Source organism: Giraffa tippelskirchi, chromosome 10 (genome assembly GCF_054371585.1).
Source record: "Giraffa tippelskirchi isolate mGirTip1 chromosome 10, T2T-mGirTip1v1.2.pri, whole genome shotgun sequence".
In the NCBI taxonomy this organism is placed as follows: Eukaryota; Metazoa; Chordata; class Mammalia; order Artiodactyla; family Giraffidae; genus Giraffa; species Giraffa tippelskirchi.
In genome coordinates this window covers 81,188,059-81,204,594 of record NC_137284.1, presented here as the reverse complement: position 1 = coordinate 81,204,594, position 16,536 = coordinate 81,188,059, and the positions used below count along the sequence as shown (strand labels likewise).

At 36.0% G+C, this 16,536-nt stretch overlaps 1 protein-coding gene across 12 annotated transcripts in view; it reads left to right on the top strand.

Annotated features, from left to right (window-relative positions):
• LOC145524398 (uncharacterized) overlaps nucleotides 1-16,536 on the top strand; it is a 1,208,145-nt gene that overhangs the window by 781,541 nt on the left and 410,068 nt on the right. Inside the window, exon 3 of one of the 12 annotated variants that reach the window (XR_014067474.1) lies at nucleotides 8,601-11,026. The exons of the other annotated variants lie outside the window; for them this stretch is intronic. The gene's annotated coding sequence lies outside the window, so the exon portion shown is untranslated. Of the gene's footprint in view, nucleotides 1-8,600; nucleotides 11,027-16,536 lie in introns of those variants that run through there. 12 annotated transcript variants of the gene reach the window in all.

Sequence of the window (16,536 nt, the reverse complement as noted above, 5' to 3'; positions counted from 1 at the left end):
TGTATATTTCTGTCCTAGAGTAACAGCTGCTGGAATGAATAACAGTCATTGGAAAAACAATAAATCAGGCCTCATAAACCTAAACTAAAAATAAGGAGAGAAATAGAAAATAGATAACAGACTAAATGAAATATTGAATAGATTCAGTGTACCTTTTGTGTTACTGCATGATTTATTTCAAATAAGAAAATGACTGATCTTTAGATATTTCAGGATTGTTAAAGAAGTTGATATTAGGGTAATAGATGACAAATATTCTTCAAATATTTAAACTAAAAATTCAGAGAAAGTAAAATGATAACTTTTATAACCCCAACAACTAGAAAGAATACAGTGCAAATGACTTCTAAGTAAGTTGTGGTTGGATAAAGTGGAGAGAAGAATTCTCTCTCAAATTGGAAGAATGTTCGCTTTCCACCAAAAGCCAGGAAATCTTATGTAAGCCCTCCTACAACAGCAGACATTTAGATTCAAACACTCCTTGGTATTTACGAACAGCTGTAGCTAGCAGAACTGGAGGAGAGATCTACCTCCTGGAATTTTAGAATTTGCAAAGATCTGTGCATAACAAATAGGAACAGAAATAACTAGAGCTATGAAATGAACTTGATGAAAACAGTTCTTAAAATTGGTACTTGAATCAATTTCAACCCTGGAGCCCAAACATTCATTGCATTTATAATGAAAATCTTCATACAACATGACCAATTGATAAGGCACTTAATTGGATGCATCAAAACCAGGGACATGACAGATTAGAAAAATGGAACAACAAATTGTCTATTTCCCTAAGCACACCCTGGTTGAAGACTTTTATAGATACCTAGCGTATAATTTTGGTAATAAATGTCAGAACCCCATTACAATTACATTTGTTTAAGTTCATTTAAAAATGAGTAGCCATTAATTCTTTTTTCCCCCAAACCATATACTATGGCTGGGGCTTTACTGGTGGCTCAGTGGTAAAGAATCTGCCTGCCAAGCAGGAGATCTGGGTTCAGTCCCTGGGTCAGGAAGATCCCCTGCAAAAGGAAATGGCAACCCACTCCAGTGTTCTTGCTAGGAAAATCCCATGATCAGAAGAATCTGGTGGGCTACAGTCTCATGGGGTCTCAAAAGTGTTGGGCAAACTTAGCAATCGAACAACAATACTGCCTCTGCAATCTGCCCAGATTCTTCAGTCTTCCAGTCCCCTATACCCCAGCTTTATTGAGGTAATAATTGATATGTAACTTTGTGTAAGTTTAAGGTATTCAATGTGTTGTAATGCAACGTAATTACCACAATAGCGTTGGTTAAACATCTGTAATTCAATTAATCACCTTTGTATGTATGTGTGATGAGAACATTCAAGATCTACCCTCTTAATAACTTTCAAGTATGTAAAGCAGTATTGTTCATGCTGTATGTTATATCCCAAGAATATATTTATCTTATAACTGAAACTTTGTACACTTTGACTGACATTCCCATTCCCCCACACCCTGAGATCATGCAGTATTTATTTTTCTCTGATTTATTTTGCCAGCATAATGGCATCAAGTTTCAACCCTGGTGTTGCAAATAGTAGTTATTTCCTTCTTTCTCATGGTTGAACAATGCATTATTGCATAAATGTGAATCTTCATTCATTTATCCATGGATGGGCTTAGGTTGCTTCCATGTCTTGACTATTGTGAATGGTGTTGCAATGAACATGGGGTGCATATATCTCTTCAAGTTAGTGATTTCATTTCCTGTGTATATATACCAATGTGTAGAGCTGCTGGGTCATCTGGTAGTAATATTTTTAATTTATTGAGAAACCTCCATACTATTTTCCTTAGAAGCTATACCAGTTTATATCACTACCAATTGTATACAAATGTTCTCCTTTATCTACATCCTTGCTAACACTTATCTTTTGTCTTTTTGATAATAGTCATACTAACATTCTAACAAGGGTAAGGTGATAACTCAGATTTTTATATGGTTTTTCCTAATGATTAATGCCACTGAATACCTTTTCATGAACCAGTTGACCATATGTATATCTTCTTTGAAAAATGTCTATTCATATCTTTTGCCCACTTTATAATTTGACTTTTTTTTCTTTTTCTTTTTTTGCTGTTGAGTTGTGTGACTTCTTCACATACTTTGGATGTTAACCTCTTATGGCATATATGGTTTTCAGATATTTTCTCCCTTTCTGAAGGTTACCTTTTCACTTTATTAGCTTGTTTCCTTGCTGTGCAAAAGCTTTTAATTTTGATGTGGTTCAAATTGTTTAGTTTTCATTTTATTTCTTGTGATTCTGATGTCATATCCCAAAATTTGTTGCCAAGACCAATGTAAAAACTATTTTCCTTTTTTTTTTTAAGCAGTTTTGTGGTTTCAGGTCTTTAAGTCTTGTTCTACTTTGAGTTAATTTTTGTGAGTAATGTAAGATAGGGTTCCAGTTTCATTCATTCACATGTAGATATCTAGTTTTCCCTGTACCATTTCATAGTCTACTCTTTCTCCAGTAAGTATTCTTGACTCTTGCCAATTATGAGTTAACATTAACTGTTCAATTTTATTCATCTTTATATGCTTAACACATCTTTTATTTCTTTTCTTATAAAAATCTAGCTATAAGCTATGTGTTTTTGTCCACGTGAAGGTTATTTTTTTCTCCAGTATTTTTGGGATAGAGGAAAATGTTCTTATATTGCACTGGACTCAGTGACTTGGTAGCTATTTCTCCTTCTAGTCATTAGATCTACCACCACCACTGCTTACCCTGTGGCCTTTGCTCTGGAAATTTCTGGATTTCAGTATTTCCAATATTATGCTAAAATACTTTGGGGGGCCTTAGAGGGGTAGAAGTGTGGAATAGACCACACCTAACATAGTCTATTGGAGAAGGAAATGGCAGCCCACTCCAGTGTTCTTGCCTGAAGAATCCCAGGGATGGGGGAGCCTGGTGGGCTGCCGTCTATGAGGTCACACAGAGTCAGACACGACTGAAGTGACTTCGCCCAGCAGCAACATAGTCTATTCATTCACATAGTTAACTAAAAAATATCTACAAACTAGTAGAACTGAACAGTTTATATTAAAAAACAGCAGTTTTCTTTTAGATTCCTCTTTCATTACTCTCACTTCGCTTTGAGAATTTTTGTTTGTTTTTTGAGATAGCTGCATCTAAATCTCTTAAAAAATGTGTTTGTAGTATTATTCTTTAAGTTATCACATTCTGATTTATCTATTGGTTTTGCTATGTCAGATGAGGGTTTAGCTACTGAATTATTACTCTTCTCTTGGAATGCCTACCTTTATAGTATTGCTGTTACTTTTTATTCACTTTTCCATTAGTTTTATAGGTTTAAATGTTTATAATGTATTTCTATTTCCTTTAATGCCTACTGTAGACAATGCTGTTACTTTTGTTTAGTCTATTTTGGCCACTATAACAAAATACAGTGAACTGAGTGGCTTATACAACAGTAATTTATTAATATTTCTCACATTTCTGGAGGCTGAAAATTCAAGATGGAGGCACCAGCAGATTCAGTGTCTGGTGAGAGCTTCCTTCTTGGTTCACAGATGGCTAAAGTCTCCTTTTGTCCTCATATGGTGAGAGATGCCAGGGAGCTCTCTGGCTCTTTTATATGGATACTAATCCAATTGGCGGAGAAGGAAATGGCAACCCACTCCAGTACTCTTGCCTGGAAAATCCTATGGACAGAGGAGCCTGGTAGGCTGCAGTCCACGGGTTCGCTAAGGGTCGGACACGACTGAGCGACTTCACTTTCACTTTGCACTTTCATGCATTGGAGAAGGAAATGGCAACCCACTCCAGTGTTCTTGCCTGGAGACTCCCAGGGACGGGGGAGCCTGGTGGGCTGCTGTCTGTGGGGTCTCACAGAGTCGGACACGACTGAAGTGACTTAGCAGCAGCAATCCCACTGGGGGAAAAGTGATAACAGTAACAGATTTTATTTTCTTGGGCTCCAAAATCACTGTGGCCTGTGACTGCAGCCACAAAATTACATGATGCTTGTTCCTTGGAAGAAAAGATATGACAAATCTAGACAGCATATTAAAAAGCAGAGATAGCACTTTGCTGACAAGGGTCCATATAGTCAAAGCTATGGTTTTTCCAGTAGTCACATACGGATGTGAGAGTTGGACCACAAAGAAGGCTCAGTAATGAAGAATTGATGCTTTCAAACTGTGGTGCTGGAGAAGACTCTTGAAGGTCTCTTGGACTACAAGGAGATCAATCCTAAAGAAAATCAACCCTGAATATTCACTGGAAGAACTGATGCTGAAGTTGAAGCTCCAATACTTTGGCCAACTGATGAGAAGAGTCAACTCATTGGAAAAGATTCTGATACTAGGAAAGATTGAGGGCAGGAGTAGAAGGGGGAGACAGAGGATGAGATGGTTGGATGGCATCACCAACTCAATGGACATGAGTTTGAACAAACTCCAGGAGTTTGTGAAGAACAGGGAAGCCTGGGATGCTTCAGTTCATGGGATCCCAGCATCAGACACAACTTAGAGACTAAACAACAACAATCCCATTCATGAGGGCCCCACCCTTGTGACCTAATTATGTCCCAATCACTCCACCTTCCAATATCATCACTTTGGAGGTTAGGTTTCAACATGTGAATGATGGGTGGGCACAAACATTTAGACCATAGTGACTTTACTCCAGAAAACAGATAGTAGTATTCTTTTACTGTAATTTTGTTTTCCTTTTCTTGTCATTTATTAAATTCTGTCATCTGTGCTTTTCCTTTAATATGCCTCAAGTTAAGTAATATTTCCATTCTCTTTTAAAACCACATGAAATCTTTTTTATGTCTAGTCTGATTCTAAAATTCCTAAATCAACAAAATTTTCTAGCTAAATATGTCTATGTAAAAATCAAGGGCGTGTGTACTATGTGTCTGACTCTGTGATCCTGTGGACCATAGCCAGCCAGACTCCTCCATCCATGGGATTCTCAAGGCAAGAATACTGGAGTGGCTTGCCATGCCCTCCTTCAGGAGACGTTCCTATCTTCCTGACCCAGGGATTGAACCCACATCTCTTATGTCTTCTGCATTGGCAGGCGGGTTCTTTACCATTAGCACCACCTGGGAAGCAAAGCATGTCTATATAAAAATCAAGGACAGTAGAACCAAATGATGTACTGTGATAAATAGGTGAAAGATGTCCATATATATATATATATATATATTTCACATTCTTTTCATTGACAGTGTGGTTGAAGACTCTTACTTAAGTCAGTCTGGGCTTTGTGAGTATTTTGACAAATAGAACATGGCAGAAGTCATGGAATGTTGGTTTCTAGCCCCAGAATTTAAAAGATGGCAGCTTTCATTTCTGTGTCTTAGAAGATCATCTGAGATCCCTCATGTGCCAATGAAATACTTCCTGCTTCACTATTGGGAGAGAGGATCTGTAAGTACTTTTTTGACAGTCACAGTGGGACCTGTACTTTCAACCATTTCTTCCAAAGTAATAGATATATGAGTCAATCAGTCTTGTACCCTCCATACTAGCTCATCTACCATCTGAGCACCACTGAATGACCTCAGTTGATACCACATGGAATAGCAGAATTATCCAGCTAAACAGTGTCCACATTTCTAATCTATAAAATTGTGAGATTTAATACACTGATTGCTGTCAGTCACCAAATTTCAGGATTTTGTTTTTTTAATGTTGCAAAACATAACTAGGAGAGTTATTTCCTTATTTGTTCAAGATTTTTCTTTTCCCAAAATCTTTATTGGATTTTTCTTTTAAAGTTGTCAAACTTGTATCTGTTATATCATGAATTATTTTCAAATGATCCATCATATCACCTACTCTCGGCATTCCTCTTAATTCCTGGAAATCCCCTTCCACCTGCTTGCCATCTTCCTTCTATACACTAAAATATTCGGTTTTTAGATCTGTTACAAATCTGTCACCTTGGGACTTCCTTTTGTTTCCCTCTTTAAATGAAGTGAAAATTTCCTGAATCCTATATCTTCCACTTTCATGTTTTACTTACTTGCTTTGATAGAGTATGTTCAGGAGGAATTTGCTGAAGAGAATGCTTCCAAGGTAAATGTTCTTATTCTTTGCATATTGAATATATTTTTGGCTCTTGCCTGTAACTAAATGGATTTGGAATTTAAGATTCAAGTATATTTTCTCTGATCTTTGAAATATTTTTTCATTGTATTCTAAAATACTGCATGCATTTTATATGAGAAAGTCAATGTTAGTCTTATTTTTATTCCTTCTAGATAATCTCTTTTGTGCCTAAGGTGTCTTTTCATTCCTTATACTGGGCTATTTTATTATTTTATTAATAGAAAGTGAATTTTAGCAAGTGAAGAGGTTTTCTGGCATATTCAAGTAATAGATAAAAGGAGAAAAGTATCCCTGCTACTTTTTTCTCATTTTTTTTTGTTGTTGTTGTTGTTTCTTGCAATGTGTAGGAATTGTTTTAAAATTGTGTTGGAAAAAGTTAGTGTTATGGATCTGCTATGAGTTGATGACTGATTGAGGTAGTGATTACTGTAAAAAAGACTTTTGAAAAAGTAGAAATTAAGAGCTATTCCACAGGCTATTCCATTAACATCATTACACACAGTCAGCGGCTAGCAACCCTGATTAAAATCAAGATGCTTTACTCTTGAAATACACCATCTCATTTTACTAAACAGCATGATGCCCTCTCAGAAGAGATGGTATGCTGTTTCTGAATGACTTAGTGGATCACTCGAAGGACTGTGAGCAGTGACAAAGATATTAAGAATTATTTAATACATTTTCCATGCTTATATGAATAATCTTGAGTTCCCCCAACCCCTCATTTCTGCTATTAAGTATTTGCTTTTCCCTCAAAGCTCATTTGAGAGAGCTTGGCAAGGTGCATAAAGGTCCTACATTTGTGAGGGTTTAGAATTTTGGAGTTGTAGACCACTCTGATTATCACACTTTAAGTGACACTAATGCTTGTGAGAAAAGGAAAAAAATAAAATGAATTCAAATGGAAGATATATAGGATTTCAATTCTAAGCAGATGTTGGTAACATAGACAAAAATAACAATAATTAGCCAAGACACATAAAAATAGAGCCAATGAATCAACTGGTTATAAAAAAGAGAAAATGAATGCAATGCAAGCCAGAATAAAGAAGAGGTAAAACTTTCAGTTGCACACATTATGATCAATGTGCCTTGTACACACAGAGTTAATTGTTTGGCATTACCAAAGACAAACCTCATGAATAAAAGGTTAAAAATGTCAAAGTTACAATGAATTAAGAATGCATTCAACATTTCTTCTTTCCATCTTTTAAATGAACTTTTTTTCTTCCTCCTTTTGCTTTTTACATCATTTTCCTGTCTTCTAAGCTAAAAAAGGAAGATATTGATTGATTCTCCCCCTTACATAAGTTTTTTTTTCTGTTTTGGTCTTCAAAAATGACTGATTTTACAGTTTTCAATCATAAAACAATTTACTTCCATATCTGCAACTTCTAATCCTCCATTAGAAGAGAAACTATGGAAAACTCATGAATGATAGAAGATATAGAAAATAGATTAGTAGTTATCAGAAAAGAGGACGGTTAGGGTGGTTGAAATGGGTGAAAGGGACAAACTAAGTGGTAATAGATGGCAGTGGTGATGATCACTTCGTAGTGTTTATACACATTGAATTATAATACTGCATACTTGAAACATATATTTTAAACCATATATTAAAAATAAATGAATATGTATAAATGAAAATTGATGCTGAGATACACTGATAGAGGTTTTTAAGTCTAAGTTGCTTCAGTCGTGTCCGACTCTGTGTGACCCCGTAGACGGGAGCCCACCAGGCTCCTCCATCCCTGGGATTCTCCAGGGAAGAATAATGGAGTGGGTTGCCATTTCCTTCTCCAGTGCTTGAGAGGGAAAAGTGAAAGTAAAGTTGCTCAGTCGTGTCCGATTCTTAGCGACCCCATGGACCATACCCTACCAGGCTCCTCCATCCATGGGATTTTCCAGGCAAGAGTACTGGAGTGGGGTGCCATTAGAGGGTTTTATGTGATGATTATTTACGCTAACTGATTTTTATAAATCTTTTAGCGAATTTCCATCTTCAGCCTGCCTCATCCTCACCTAATACCCAATACATATTGCAAACATTTACAAATATAATTATCAGTAAAGTTTTGGGCTACAAATTTAAAAATATTAACCCTTATGTGAAATGCCATTAAATAAATTCTTTCTTCTAGCTTGAAAAAATATTAGTTGCTCAGTAGTGTCTGACTCTTTGTGACCCCATGGACTATAGCCCACCAGGCTCCTCCGTCCATGGAATTCTCCAGTCAAGAATACTGGAATGGCTAGACATTCCTTTCTCCAGGGAATTTTCCTGACCCAGGGATTGAACCTGGGTCTCTTGCATTGGCAGTCAGATTCTTTGCCATCTGAGCCATCAGAGAAGCCAATTCTAACTAGCATCTCCACCAAATAACTGTAAGGATTATATAAAATAATATGTATATGAAAAACCTTTAAAATACAAAGTATCATATCACTCTAAACTGTTTTCTCTTTTATTATCTAAGATTTTCAACAAAAGTTGTGAAGTGAATTCATGCTACTAATGAAAAGCAGAAAAGATTCCTGATCAAATCTATTGAGAATGCTGAAGATCTTTGTAGACTCTTCCTTGGACTGAATAAGGCCTAATTCTTGTAAGCCTCCTCACCACACATGTATCCACTGCTCCTGGCTCCCAAATATAGGTTATTAGTGAGGTGTGTTAGGGCCACTTTAGAACCCTCTTAGTCTTTATTAATAGTTGGTCTTAGAGTGTACCCTGACACTTGAAGTCAGAGGAAGGCCATCTGGATTTCGATTCACTTGAAAGACATTTGAACGTACTTGAAATACCCCATCAAGTGTAGTGGTTGTTTTACTCGCATCAACTAAAACCAGTTACTCTTTTAGTACATGTATATTCTCCAGCAAAATGCAGGATACATAACCTCCACAAGTAGAAACTATTTGACACACTAATAAAAAAAAAAAAAAAAAGGCAGCCCTAAAATTGTGTCAAATGATATTATTAAAGTAATAAATACTTATAAAAACTTTATTGCCAGGCTGTAAATATTGATTGAAATCTATCCATGTCTTCAAAGTAAATTGACTCAATACCTTTAATTAAAATGAAATACTTCTTGTCTCTCCCATGACTCTGCACGCAAGTGATGAGTCAATTTGTTCTTGCTTTATCCCTCTTTCACTTCAGTGTATACCCTGGTATTCCCTGAATACCCAGATCCTAAATACCGAATTTAACACAGCATCAATAAATATTAGTTGAATTGAACTGTACTTATTAGGCACTTATGAACTTTAGGATGGAGACGTTATACTTTGAACCTTTTGGGCGAAGGATAGAATTATACTGATTCTCTTGACTGAAAGCTATCATGCTCACATATTTGAACTATTTGAGATTTCAAAAGTTCCCAGCAAATGATTACTAGCAAATCCATTTCTTACAATTAGTCTCTTTTCAGACATATCTTAATAGCTGTTCCTGTTGCTGACAGGTGATCTACCACTTTGTCTCAAGATATTATAGCGACAGAGTGAAAACTGCTAAGTGAAGCATTGGCATGATGTATAAAGAAGAGGGGAAAAGTGAGTGGACATATTTTCTAATTGCAGTGCCACTTCACAAATCCTGCGGCACTGACATTAAAGAAAGTACTGTTTACTGGTTTCTAGAAACCAAGGTGCATGGCAAGCCTACTATCCTTTTAGAGACTATGGATTATTTAACCTGATTCAAGAACTATTTTCTACGTATTTGCGGCATTTTTATGAAAAGAATACTATGAATTATTGATAAACATGGCAGATAGCCAGCCCACCTGGTTATAATCCATGTCTTTATTGTCATATTCTTTTCCATTTCATTTAATGAATAGTTCTGTTCCACTTGATTATTTCCATTTTCTTCCCTCCTAAATAATTTCTAAAAACCTTTAAACTTTTTTATTTATTTATACTCCAATCAGTTTCTAAAGGAATTTAAAGCTGCTCCGTTCAAATAGAGAGAAATAGCCATGCACAGACTTCTGCATGATAATGTTAAAATACCATATTTGAAATTGCAATAGAAAAGGAACATTATTAAAAACATACATTTAATTACTGTTGATTTTTTTCCTGAAAATATTTGCAGACCACTAATTTGAAGATGGTGAAATTTAGCAGTTAAAGACGTTGAGATAAAAATAACATTGTGCTGAGGTTTGAATCTAGGTTCCAAAATGCCTTGCTGTATGACTTTACACAAGTCATTTAGCCTTCTTGGATTAACTTCCGTAGGAGAACATGAATGAGTTTATAATAAAACCTACCTCAGATTCTTTTTTTTTCATGTGGGTGAAATACACATCAGCTTCTTAGAATGTTATTAAGTCTTTAAGAAGGTAATAAATATTTTCTGCACTCATGTTGCTTATACTTGATCTGAGTTGTATATCCATTAAAAAAATATTATCAGAAAAAGAAGATAAAAAATGTGAAGAATGAGGGGTACGTGTAAATGCATGCAAAGGATAATACCTTGCATGTTGAATGCAACCTTAATACTAATTTAGTTTAATTAAACTAAACCAACCTTGAAAAACCCAGCAGTGGCCACAGGATTGGAAAAGGTCAATCCTCATCCCAGTTCCCAAGAAGGGCAGTACTAAAGAATGTTCAAATTGCCAGACAATTGCACTCATCTCCCATGCTAGTAAGGTTATGCTCAAAATCCTGTATGCTAGGCTTCAGCATTACGTGAACTAAGAATTCCAAGATGACCAAGATGGGTGGGATGGGGAGGGAGATGGGAGGGAGGTTCAAATGGGAGGGGATATATATATATACACACAACTATGGCTGATTCATGCTGAGGTTTGATAGAAAACAACGATGTTCTGTAAAGCAATTATCCTTCAATAAAAAAATAGATTAAAAAAAAAGATTTCAAAAATGGGTTGAGAAAAGGCAGAGGAAACAGGGATCAAATTTCCAACATTTGCTGGATCATAGAGAAAGCAAGCAAATTCTGGAAAAACATCTACTTCTGTTTCATCGACTACACTAAAATCTTTAACTGTGTGGATCATAACAAACTATGGAAAACTCAAAGAGATGGGAATACCAGACCATCTTACCTGTCTCCTGAGAAACCTGTATACTGGTCAAGAAGCAACAGTTAAAACTCTGTATGGAACAACTGACTGGTTCAGGATTGAGAAAGGAGTATGACAAGGCTGTTTGTTGCCACCCTGTTTATTTAATTTACAGGCTAAGGGCATCATGAGAAATGCTAGGCGGATAAGTTACAAGCTGGAATCAAGATTGGCAGGAGAAACATTAACAACCTCTGATATGCTGATAATACCACTCTAATGGCAGAAAGTGAAGGGGAAATAAAGAGCCTATTGATGAGGGTGAAGGAAGAGAGTGAAAAAGTCAGCTTAAAACTAAATATTAAAAAAAACACTAAGATCATGGCATTTGGCCCAATGACAAATAGAAAGGGAAAATGTGGAAGCAGTGATAGATTTCCTATTCTTGGGCTCTAAAATCACTGTTGATGGTGCCTGCAGCCATGAAATTGGAAAACTATTGCTTCTTGGCAGGAAAGCTAAGACAAAACTAGACTGTGTTAAAAAGCGAAGACATCACTTGGCCAACAAAGATACGAATGGTCAAGGCTATTGTCTTTCCAGTAGCCATGTACAGTTGTGAGATCTGGAACATAAAGAAGGCAGAACACCAAAGAATTGGTGCTTTTGAACTGTCGTGCTGGAGAAGACTCTTGAGAGTCCCTTGGACAGCAAGGAAATCAATCCTGAATACTCATTGGAAGGACTGATGCTGAAGCTGAAGCACCAATATTTTGGTCCCCTGATGTGAACAGCCAACTCATTGGAAAAGACCCTGATGCTGGGAAAGATTGAAGGCAGAGGAAAAGAGGGTGTCAGAGGATGAGAAGGTTGGATGATATTACCGATGCAGTGGACATAAACTTGGGCAAACTCTGGGAGATGTTGAGGGACAGGGAGGCCTGGCATGCTACAGTCCATGGGGTTGTGAAGAATCAGACACAACTAGGCGACTGAACAACATCAACCACAACAACCTTGTTTGAGTACATCCTGGTCCTTGCATTTTTCAGATGAGAAAACTAAAGCTTGATGTAACATAAGCACTGTCTCAAGTTACTAGAAAATGTGTAATACCTCTACAAGCTAGAGCCCTCACTTAGCTGCCTCTCTAGGTAATTGCTTTCTGTAAACTTTACATGAACCATTGGGAAGGCCACATTAGCAAATTTTCATTCAAAAGCCCCAGAGCTATTTTCTTGAAGCAAAGAGAAAATGTACTTGCACTCCAAAAGTATAGCATATTGGATCGTGTATGCTACTCTGGCACTTGAACTTAAACATGTCATTTAGCTTCTTTGGATCAATTTTCTGAATAAAAACAACAACCACAAAACAGAAAAAGATAAACCTAAGAGTGGTGGTGGTGGTGGTGATTTAGTCGCTAAGTCGTGTCCGACTCTTGCGACCCCAGGGACTGTAGCCTGCCAGGCTCCTCTGTCCACGGGGTTCTCCAGGCAAGAATACTGGAGTGGGTTGCCATTTCCTTCTCCAAACCTAAGAGTAGATGATCTCAAACATTTCATAAAAAATCGTTGTTTACAAAAGTGTGTTAGCCTCAACAGTGATAGTATGAAAGTCTTACTTGAAGTAAAATGATTTTTTCACCCCAGGATTCATTTGTACTACCAAGGGACTTAAGATCTCCCTGTAAAGTATTTGAATTTTTTCTATATTTGTCATTGCTATGAAACAATGAAATTGCATACTGTTTCCAATAGTGCCAGTATTCATTTATTAAGGAAATCAAAAAAGTGAATATTTTATATTGCTAAATAATCTTTAAATGAATAATCATAATAATGCATCTAATTCATTTTAAATCTCATTTCAACACATTTGATTTCTCAATAAAACAATTTTATAAAGGAAAATATTTAACTGGTTCTGTAAAAAATATAATATTCATTTACATGAAAAACAAACTATTCTATGTGCTTTTATGATGGATATTATTAGTCTCATATAGGCTATATATATATATATATATATATATATATATATCTCCATATACATATTATTCTTATATCTGCTTACATAAAAATAATATTCTATTTTAAGGTACTGAAAGCATTTAAAAAACAAAGTTCATTAATTGTATATATTTCAGATATACAGCTGGAAACTCAAGTTTTACCTGTATCAGAAACTCTTCTAAACTGCACTAAGTCACTTCAGTTGTGTCTGACTCGTTTGTCACCCCATAGACTGTAGCTCACCAGGCTCCTCTGTTCCTAGAATTTTCCAGGCAAGAATACTGGAGTGGATTGCCATTCCCTCTTCCAGGGGATCTTCCCAATCCAGGGTTCTTTATCACTAGCACCACCTGTGGAGCCCCTCTCCCGAAGGAGATTCAGCTAAAGAAAATCAAAGGTCAGTAAGTTAGAAAACAAAGAATAGGTACATTTTAAAAAGATGAGAGTAGGTTTTGATGTCACATAGATCTCAGCTTAAAATATGTTTGTAGCTACTTTAGGCTATTTGAGCCTCAATCTCCATCACTCTAGAATGTGAATTATAATGTAAGCACACTGACTGATCCCCAGAACCAATTTCTCTCTTGCCTCTTTCCAGTAATCCATGGTTTTAACTTGCAGAATCTGGTGGTGGCTCTATCTTCTTTTTAAAGATAGAAGATAGACAGAGCCTCAATCAATTAGTGCATCCCTTCTCCAGTTCAAGTTTATGACCCCAACTGCTCAACCCAGAGTGACACTTAGCAGCCTGGCTTGATATGTGGGAGCACAAAGCACTGCTTCTCTCTGTAGACAAAGCAATCGCCACACCTACTTTAAACTGTCCATCCTTGAGCCATCCTGGAAACTCACTGGATAGGGGCAGAGCTCAGAAAATTCCAGGGGGAAATTTAGAGCTTTGATGTCACTGTGATCCATCTTTTGTGAAGCCCACCCTACTTCTAGTCTTTTCAGTAATGTGTACCAGTACCTTTTCTTTATTTTTTCAGAACATTTGAGATGAATTTTTAGGTATTTGTAATATAAACATTTGACTTAGTGAGAAAATAATCCCTCCAGTCTGTGGGTTGTAAGGTTTAACAATACAGGTTGACAGTCCTCATCTTTATTCTCAGAGGAAAGGTGTGCTTTAGAATTCTTTTTTTTTTTTTTCACTTTTAAACAGGCAATGTAGCTCGTATACTATAGAATAGCTAACACCGCCAGAGGGATAAGTGGCAGAAACCTATAATCAAACTGAGCATTTCTGCAGGAAAATGTGTGAGCAATCACAATTAGTTTTTCTTTTTTTTTTTTTAAAGGCTACAAATAGCCTAGTGATTGTTCATTTCAGGCTTTGCTAAAATGTGAATTTTGCAGAAAATTCTTGATGCATAGCTCTCTGGATTTTCGATTTACATCTAAAGATATGTATTCCTTCTCTCTCTCCTCTCTGTACACACACACACACACACACACACACATCTACATATGTAAACATATGTGTGTGTAAATATAATACTATAGGTTCTTATTTGCTATATAAAAATCATTTTAATAGTTCAGTAACTCATGATAAAGAATGCTTTTTTATGAATAAAATGTATAGCCAAATTACATCATTATTTTCATTCTTATCATCTATGTTATCAAAAAGTTGGATTATAATTTACTCTGTCCTGTTTCTGAAATGTACCTAGACTGAACTAAGAGCATAGTTTGCTGCAATGTAAAAAAAAAAAAATCTGTTTTGGTCAGATATATTTTGATTGGAATTTTCACCATTTCCCTCCTTTGACACAAATCCTATTAAATACCATTCTGACATTCATTATGATAAGTAACTGAGCTCTTGGCAAACATTTGCTATGTAAGCAATTTTGGTTCTGTTTCTAACGACTGGTAAAAATGACACAAGCTAGTACTTGTTACAAAAATTTTCAGCAGATGCAAATAAGATTTTTACACTTATAGCAGTTTTTCCTAATAAAATCATATCAACTATACTAAAATAGATATAACATTCATGATATAGCTAAGGAAACTGGGAACAAAGGAGTAAATATTGTTTTTAGAATGTAATAGATAAATTAAAACTTCGTATTTTTTCTATTATCTATATTGATCATTTTTTAAAATTTATTCTGTGTATTAAGGAATGATATGACACTTAACCAGAGATAAACAATACTTTTAAAAAAGTTTACTAAAACTTTATTAGTTATTCTCAATAATCCTGTATGCCTCACTATTATTTTTTTCATATAAAAAACTATTAAATAAGAAAATAAATGGTAGTATACTTACTCTGAATGTATTTTCTTATATAAATTTACACAGTATTTGTAACCTAGAAGAAAAGAAATTTGCCCTAAAAGATTGTGGTTGTCCTTATTATTAAAATTATATGACAAATATATAGTTTTAAAAAAACACCTGTCAGAGCTTGATTTTTGCCTTTCAAATAGAAATAATTTGCTTTTTATACTATTTTGCTCTCTGAGGGGCTTTTATTCAAGTCTCTACTCAAATATTTAGTATTCTAGCTATAGCTGTCAGGACATAATTAAAAACCACAAATCCCACTTAGCTAGTTTAAGCAAGACATAAACTCTTTAAAATGTCAAGAGGGTCTAGCCAATATCCTACATTGTAGAGAACCAGGCCGGCCATGTACACAGCCAAGAACAATGGCTACATGACACAACCTGTCTGCCCTAATGAGCAATCTGTTTCAGTGGCTACTGAATGGATGAATGACAGCCTCTAGCAGCACTGCCAGTCTGACCTTGCACATGGCTAAACCTGCACATTGGCTGTTTCTCCACCACACTCATGAAAATGGATTCCCCTGTAGTGTCTCATTTATGTCCCTCTCCTCTTAACCAATATTCCAGGGGATGTATGCAAACTGTGAAGCCAGTATCAATTATCTGAGCTTGGCCTCAAGGGGAATGGAAATAGGTTGCTGAATTTAACTTTACAGAACAGACATTCTTAAAATAGATATTCCTAAAATTTAGAAAAGTATTTCAAATTCCTGGATGACTAGATAGCAGAGGCAACTGTGGTCAAAGGGCTCCCCAAGTGTCACTAGTGGTAAAGAATCCACCTGCCATTGCAGGAGATGTAAGAGATGGGTGTTTGAACTCTAGGTCGGGAAGATCCCCTGGAGGAGGGCCTGGCAACCCACTCCAGTATTCTTGCCTGGAGAATCCCATGGACAGAGGAGTCTGGCAGTGTACAGTCCATAGAGTTGCAAAGAGTCAGACATGACTGAAGCGACTTAACATGTACGCAATGTGGTCAAAATAAGATTTGAAAATTATTTACAGCTAAAAAGAAAAGCCTAAAAATGATATGAT